The sequence below is a fragment of the Pelobates fuscus genome, chromosome 8 (assembly GCF_036172605.1).
Source record: "Pelobates fuscus isolate aPelFus1 chromosome 8, aPelFus1.pri, whole genome shotgun sequence".
NCBI lineage: Eukaryota > Metazoa > Chordata > Amphibia > Anura > Pelobatidae > Pelobates > Pelobates fuscus.
The window spans coordinates 73,222,527-73,230,150 of NC_086324.1; the positions used below are offsets into that span (position 1 = coordinate 73,222,527).

The window sequence follows — 7,624 nt, forward strand, 5'->3', positions numbered from 1 at the left end:
TTATTGTCGTCCTATGTACAGATACTCCGGTCTCTTCTGTGGAACTCTGCAGCTCCTCCAGGGTTACCTTAGGTCTCTGTGCTGCCTCTCTGATTAATGCCCTCCTTGCCCGGTCCGTGAGTTTTGGTGGGCGGCCGTCTCTTGGCAGGTTTGCTGTTGTGCCATGTTCTTTCCATTTGGTTATGATAGATTTGATGGTGCTCCTGGGGATCATCACAGATTTGGATATTTTATTATAACCTAACCCTGACTTGTACTTCTCAACAACATTGGCCTTTACTTGTTTGGAGTAACCTTGGTCTTTGTGGCAGAGTTTGGTTAGTGGTGCCTCTTGTTTAGTTGTTGCATCCTCTGGGGCCTTTCAAAAAAGATGTGTATATGTAATGACAGATCATGTGACACTTAGATTGCACACAGGTGGACATCATTTCACTAATTATGTGACTTCTGAAGGTAATTGGTTGCACCAGAGCTTTTTATGGGCTTCATAACAAAGGGGGTGAATATATACGCACATGCCAATTTTCTGTTTTCTATTTCTAAAAAATAGTTTTATGTATATATTTTTCTCATTTCACTTCACCAACTTAGACTATTGTGTTCTGATCCATCACATAAAATTCAGATTAATAAAACATTGAACTTAAGGCTGTAATGTAACAAAATAGGTAAACATTCAAGGGGTGTGTAAACATACACACACATGCGCACGCGCGCGCGCACACACACACACACACACAAACACATCACTTACATACCAAAAAGCTTAGGCAAACAACTATTCATTATGACGTGCATAAACTAGTTAGGTCATTGAGGGATTAATAGATATGCAAACTATGATATTTCTTTATTTTAGATGTTGGTAATTATTAATTTATGAATTTGGGTGTTGAGTTTACATTTATCCTACTGACTCATCCTGCATAACAAGAAATTTGGCATTCTACTAATGGGTGGAAATGGAAGTAAGTCACAAGATGGAGGTGATATTCAATAATGTTTTCTCCACCTCCTATGCTCTTGAAGCAACCAATGATCTCTATATAAAGGGTGGCTGGTGATATGTTGAAGTAGAACTCAAACGAAATAGAGGGAATAAGAACAGATACATCTCCAAGGACAGACAAATTTGGTGAGTTACATGTACAGTATGTTAAGGATGGTTAGGAAAATACAGGCCGGATTCAGTATTATTGCTAGGCTTGAAATTTACCTTTTATTGTGATAAATTGGAAACTTATGTTGGCAATAATGCTGGGGTAATGTCACATTTATAATCATTCTTATATTGACCTCCCACATGTTTCTGTACTACAATTCCCAGGATTCTGTCTCCATCAGGTGCATTCACAGAATTTTGGGAATTGTAGGCCAAAAGCATCTAAGGGCCATAGTTTGAAATTGCTGCTTAGAATTTTTTAAATTGTACGTTTTAACTGCAGTAAGCGTTATAAACAGTTTTATTTTTATCTCCAAGTAAGAAACTGTAGAATCTCTAATGTATTCCACCTATGGTGCCTTGTAGGTATTCATCAAACTTAGATGTTTCTACATTTTCCAAACTGGAATTAAAATATTTTCATTGGAACTTTTCTGGCATTTTTGTGTTCAAAAGTGCAAAATATGTTTATAAAAGTTATTTTAAAGAAAAGAAACCAACACAACAATATGAGTCAAATGGTGGAGTCACCTCTGTAAGCCTTTTAGGGAAGGTGCCTACTAGATCTGCACATCTAGACAGTGTTATTATTGACCATCTATCTTAGGAAATTTCCAGAAGCTTTTAGGTTGTATTGTAACCAGGGGCGGACTGACACCTCACAGGGCCCTCGGGCAGTGGGTGATCAAGGGCCCGCCCTCCTGGTCCTGGTACAAGGTTTTCTGGTTCCCTGCTATTCTTCTACCCCTTCTTTCTGGTGCTTTTACACATATATTATGTGTAGGCTGCCCAGCACACAGAATGCATGTGTGAGAGCCACACATCCCTGACTCCCACATCCCCGAGTGCCCCCCAAAATGGCCAGATTTACTTTTAAGGGGTTAATCCAACCTTAACCAGTGTTTTAATAAACACTGTTTTTAGATGGAGTAACCCTTGCTGGCGTGCCTCCCCAGCAATTAAAATAAAGCAAATTTAATTACACACTTCCACTAATTTTGCTTTGGACATCACAAGCAGCATCCCCCACATGTACAACCTTAAAACAAGCCACATGTGTTTGGAGTCTACTTGTGGGGTTGCGTGTGTGGGGATGTGGTTAGTGATGTGTTCCTGTATGTCAAAGTGTTGTGTTAGATTAATCCTTTCTTTTGTTTTACCTATTGTACAGCGCTGCAGAATATGTTGGCGCTTTATAGGAGATTGTAAAAGTTGTGTGTGTGAAGGCTGTGTGCAGTATTGCAATGGTGGGTATGCTGTTTGTGATGTGTATGTGAAGGGAGGCTGCATGTCATTTTGTATGTGTGTGTATGTGTCATTTTGTATGCTGCTTGTGGTGTGTCTATACAGTAAGGCTCCTTGTGGGTTTTTGCGTGTGTGAATGGGGCTATTTGCAGTGCATTATGTGAGTAGAGAGGGCTGGCTGTGTTGCAGTGTGTGTGGGATAGAATCTGTAGTAGACATCTCGTGGTTACTGGGGCTGTAGTGTGTGTGCGTGTTTGTATAATAGAGGTTCTACTGTGTATAAGTTGGATAGTGGCTGTAGTGTGTGTGTAGGGGGATAAATGCTGAAATAGGTGCAGGGAGGCACAGGGGCTGTGGTGGGCACTGTGAGGCGCGGGGACTGAGGTGGGCTCAGGGAGGCACGGGGACTGAAGTGGGGGTGGGTAATGAGGGGTAGAGGTGGGAGCAGAGATGGGTAATGGGGCTGAGGTGGGTACAGGGGGCTGAGCTAGGAGCAGGGGGGCTGAGGTGGGTACTGGGGGCTGAGGTGGGTACAGGGGGGCTGAGGTGGGAGCAGAGGTTGGTACAGGGGGGCTGAGGTGGGAGCAGAGGTTGGTACAGGGGGGCTGATGTGAGTACAGGGGGGCTGATGTGGGTACTAGGGGCTGAGGTGGGTACTGGGGCTGAGGTGGGTACAGGGGGGCTGATGTGGGCACTGAGGTGGGTACAGGGGGGCAGAAGTGGGTACAGGGGGCTGATGTGGGCCCTGAGGTGGGAGCAGAAGTGGGTACAGGGGGGCTTAGGTGGTAGCCGAAGTGGGTACAGGGGGGCCGAGGTGGGTACTGGGGGGCTGAGGTGGGAGCAGAGGTGGATATTGGGGGCTGAGGTGGGTACAGGGGGGCTAAGGTGGAAGCAGAGGTGGGTACAGGGGGGCAGAGGTGGGTACTGGGGGCTGAGGTGGGTACAGGGGGGCTGAGGTGGGAGCAGAGGTGGGTACTGGGGGCTGAGGTGGGTACTGGGGGGATGATGTGGGTACTGGGGGCTGAGGTGGGTGCAGAGGTGGGTACTGGGGGCTAAGGTGGGTACAGCGGAGCTGAGGTGGGTACAGCGGTGCTGAGGTGGGTACAGCGGTGCTGAGGTGGGTACAGCGGTGCTGAGGTGGGTAGAGGGGTGCAGAGGTGGGTAGAGGGGTGCAGAGGTGGGTAGAGGGGGGCTGAGGTGGGTACAGGGGGGGTGAGGTGGGTACAGGGGGGCTGAGGTGGGAGCAGAGGTGGGTACTGGAGGCTAAGGTGGGTAAAGGGGTGCTGAGGTGGGTAGAGGGGTGCTGATGTGGGTACTGGGGGGTTGATGTGGGTACTGGGGCTGAGGTGGGTACTGGGGGGCTGAGGTGGGTACTGGGGGGCTGAGGTGGGTGCAGAGGTGGGTACCGGGGGGCTTGTGTGGGTACCGGGGGGCTTGTGTGGGTGCAGGGGGGCTGAGGTGGGTGCAGGGGGGCTGAGGTGGGTGCAGGGGGGCTGAGGTGGGAGCAGAGGTGGATACTGGTGGGCTGAGGTGGGAGCAGAGGTGTGTACCGGGGGGCTTGTGTGGGTACCGGGGGGCTGAGGTGGGTACTGGGGGGCTGAGGTGGGTGCAGAGGTGGGTACCGGGGGGCTTGTGTGGGTACCGGGGGGCTTGTGTGGGTACCGGGGGGCTGAGGTGGGTACAGGGGGGCTGATGTGGGTACTGGGGGCTGAGGTGGGAGCAGAGGTGGGCAAAGGGGTGCTGAGGTGGGTACTGGGAGGGGGGCTGAGGTGGGTACTGGGAGGGGGGCTGATGTGGGTACTGGGGGGGCTGATGTGGGTACTGGGGGGGCTGATGTTGGTAGGGGGGCTGATTTGGGTACTGGGGGGCTGATGTGGGTACTGGGGGGGGCTGAGGTGGGTACAGGGGGCTGAGGTGGGAGCAGAGGTGGGTACTGGGGGCTGAGGTGGGTACAGGGGGCTGAGGTGGGTACTGGGGGGGCTGAGGTGGGTACTGGGGGGGCTGATGTGGGTACAGGGGGACTGATGTGGGTACTGGGGGGGCTGATTTGGGTACTGGGGGGGCTTAGGTGGGTACTGGCGGGGCTGATTTTGGGTACTGGGGGGGCTGATTTGGGTACTGGGGGGGGCTGATTTGGGTACAGGGGGGCTGATTTGGGTACTGGGGGGGGCTGATTTGGGTACTGGGGGGGGCTGATTTGGGTACTGGGAGGGGCTGATTTGGTACTGGAGGGGCTGATTTGGGTACAGGGGGGGGCTGATTTGGGTACAGGGGGGCTGATTTGAGTACTGGGGGGGCTGATTTGGGTACTGGGGGGGCTGATTTGGGTACTGGGAGGGGCTGATTTGGGTACTGGGGGGGCTGATTTGGGTACAGGGGGCTGATTTGGGTACTGGGGGGGGGGGGCTGATATGGGTACTGGGGGGGGGGGCTGATATGGGTACTGGGGGGGGGCTGATGTGGGTACAGGGAGACAGGGGGGGTGAATTAAAATTATAAGAAGCTTACCTGTGCTGTATGCCAGCCTGCTCCAGCTCCTTATCGTCCAGTGCTCTTCAGGCAGGGCAGGACGTGATGTCACTTCCTGGCCCCGCCTCTTCCTCCTCACACACAGCACCGCACGGCTGGAGACCTGGCAGCAAGAACTGAATACTCACTGCCAGGTCTCCCTGAGAGAGGGGAAACGGGGGAGGGGGGGAGGGGGTTAACTACAGAGTGATATGCTGCAGGGGTCCTGCAGCATATCACTAGAATAACGGAGAAATCATGTTTTCTGGCTGAGGAGATCTCTGATCTCCCCAGCCATAGCATGGCTGTGCTGCCGGGCCCCTGACTGCCTCGGGCCCTCGGTCCATGACCGATCTGCCCGACCTGTCAGTCCGCCCCTGATTGTAACCAAAAAACAGTCATTTTCAAGTTTAATGTTTGTGTCAATGCTCTTTCTTTTTTTTGGAGTCTCTGTAAATGTGTTTCTATGAATGTGCACAAATGTAAATCTGTGAATTGAAATAAACTTTCTTTTTCTTTGATATTGTTTTTTTTCAGACCAATCATGTGGAATGGATATTACAGTAAGTAATACATCATATCTCATTTACTGGATCTGTTTAGCTACAATCCTGAGGACCATTCTTTACCTGGTTAGACTAACATCAGCCACATGCCTTGCCTACATAGGCTTGATGGAAGCATGTCAAACATCCATATCGAACATCAATCCATCACTTACACTGTCACTGGTCATATTAACTTAACTTATATTGCGAGCCTTCAGCTCTCTGGCTGAGGAAGTGTTTGTGTGGAGAGGCGCCTGCTGGACGCCTAGTATGAATTCTAAAATGGTTTGACTACTTACAATTGGTGAGGGGGTGCCAATGGGTTATAGTGGTTGTGGTGCTTGGAGTGTTCCTTTGAAACATACACTGGGCCAACACCTTATATGTAAATATATTATGTTGTACCCATCTTGTGATTATATCAAATAAATCAGGAGGAGAACATCTTGAGTCAGCTTATAGTATATGTAAATATATTTAAATACTGCATTTCTATATTTCCTACCATTTACAATATGTTGGAAACCCAACTTTGACATTATAAATACAAATTAATAACCTAATTTTCATCCAATCACTTTTCTGGTAGCCACTAATTTTCTCAATGTCTTTTTATATGCAGATTATAATCATAGACAGCCTGGATATCCAATCTTGAGGAATTTGTTTGGATATGGGATAGTTACACCTTGGTATTATCGGCCTCCTAGCTACCGTAGAAGCTATGCTCCTCCTTGGTCCAACAACTACAACAGACCTTACTATGGTAGTGGCTACAATCACCACAACAATCATCATCACTGGCATAATTAAAAGGTAGGTTTGATAAAAAAAAACAAAAAAAAACAAAACAGTGGATTTAGAACATACTGTACTTCTACCGAACAAAATCCAGTAAAATATTAAAAATATGAATTTTATACACTTAGTCCATTGAATATTAGCATGACATTTCCATATCAGCTTTTCTGGAGTTGCAAGTATTAAATTCCTTTGAAAAAATTCAGCCTTTGACCCTTTATCATAATATCATGCCTAGATCTACACTAGTCTAAATCCTAATAAAAGGACCACTATAGTGCCAGGAAAACAAACTCGTTTTGAATGGAGAGGAAGGAGGTTACAAACTCACCTTTCTCCAGCGCCGGGCTCCCTCGGCGCTGGGGACTCTCCCCCTCTTTTGGCTGTCATCGGCAGAATGCGCATGCGTGGCAAGAGCCGCGCGCGCATTCAGTCAGTCCATAGGAAAGCATTCTCAATGCTTCCCTATGGATGCTGGCGTCTTCTCACTGTGAAAATCAAGAGTGCTCACCTTGTTTAGAGCCTTTTGATAACTGGCTCTAAGTATATAAGCCAAGTGTCAGTTTATGAGGTGACACTGCTCCTCTCTGGAATCACTTGCGCAGGATACAGTTGAATTTATAAGTATAAAAACTGTATTTATTTTTAAATGTGTAAAATGACTCAGAGCATTCTGATTGGTTGAATTCATTGCCAACCAGAGTGCTGTGGCAGGTAAATGTAGAAACTTACCTGTCAGTCTCTTCTTTTACCTTTTATAAGTATAAAAACTGTATTTATTTTTACAGAGAAAAGTAATATTTAAAATGTATACAAACTGTTAACTAGAAAATAAAAAACTTAAAACCATATAAGAACAATACAAGTGTATTAAGTGGGGGGCGGGGCCTGACCGTGGAACAGAGAAGACGTTAACCACGATAGCTCCTGTGAACCACGGCCAAAAAGCTGACTTTTTAAGCCACAAAAGCAATCAATCGGGCCAGAACGGCCACCCAGAGTGCAGTGACACCGGGGGGGTACATGTGGATACCAAATAAGTGGCATACCGAACCCCGCTCACTCGACACGAAGGTGAGGCCTAACTGGATGGCGGGCACAGGAGAGACGGCCGCTCTCCTAACGCCACGACCAACCAAGTTTCAAGTCTTGTGCCTCTGTTCCCCCTCCTCTGGACCGGTGGGGGCTATCCCGGTCTACCCCCACAAGATACCCTTGCAAAGCAATGGGAAAGCGACGACTATGACAGGACCAACACTTGTCGCCAAAAAGGCTCCTAAATTGGTGGATACGGCCCACACAGCCTGTGCAAAACTTGCCTGGCTGGAAACTGAGCACCGTCTTGATATAATCTTCACCT

The 7,624-nt window shown here is 48.3% G+C and overlaps 1 long non-coding RNA gene across 1 annotated transcript; it reads left to right on the top strand.

Moving 5' to 3' along the window:
* Positions 1-1,097: 1,097 nt before the first annotated feature.
* Positions 1,098-6,188, top strand: LOC134570775 (uncharacterized). The gene is made up of 3 exons (XR_010085164.1): positions 1,098-1,135; positions 5,453-5,478; positions 6,086-6,188. It is a non-coding gene; the product is annotated as an uncharacterized LOC134570775 (long non-coding RNA).
* The last annotated feature ends 1,436 nt before the right edge of the window (positions 6,189-7,624 follow it).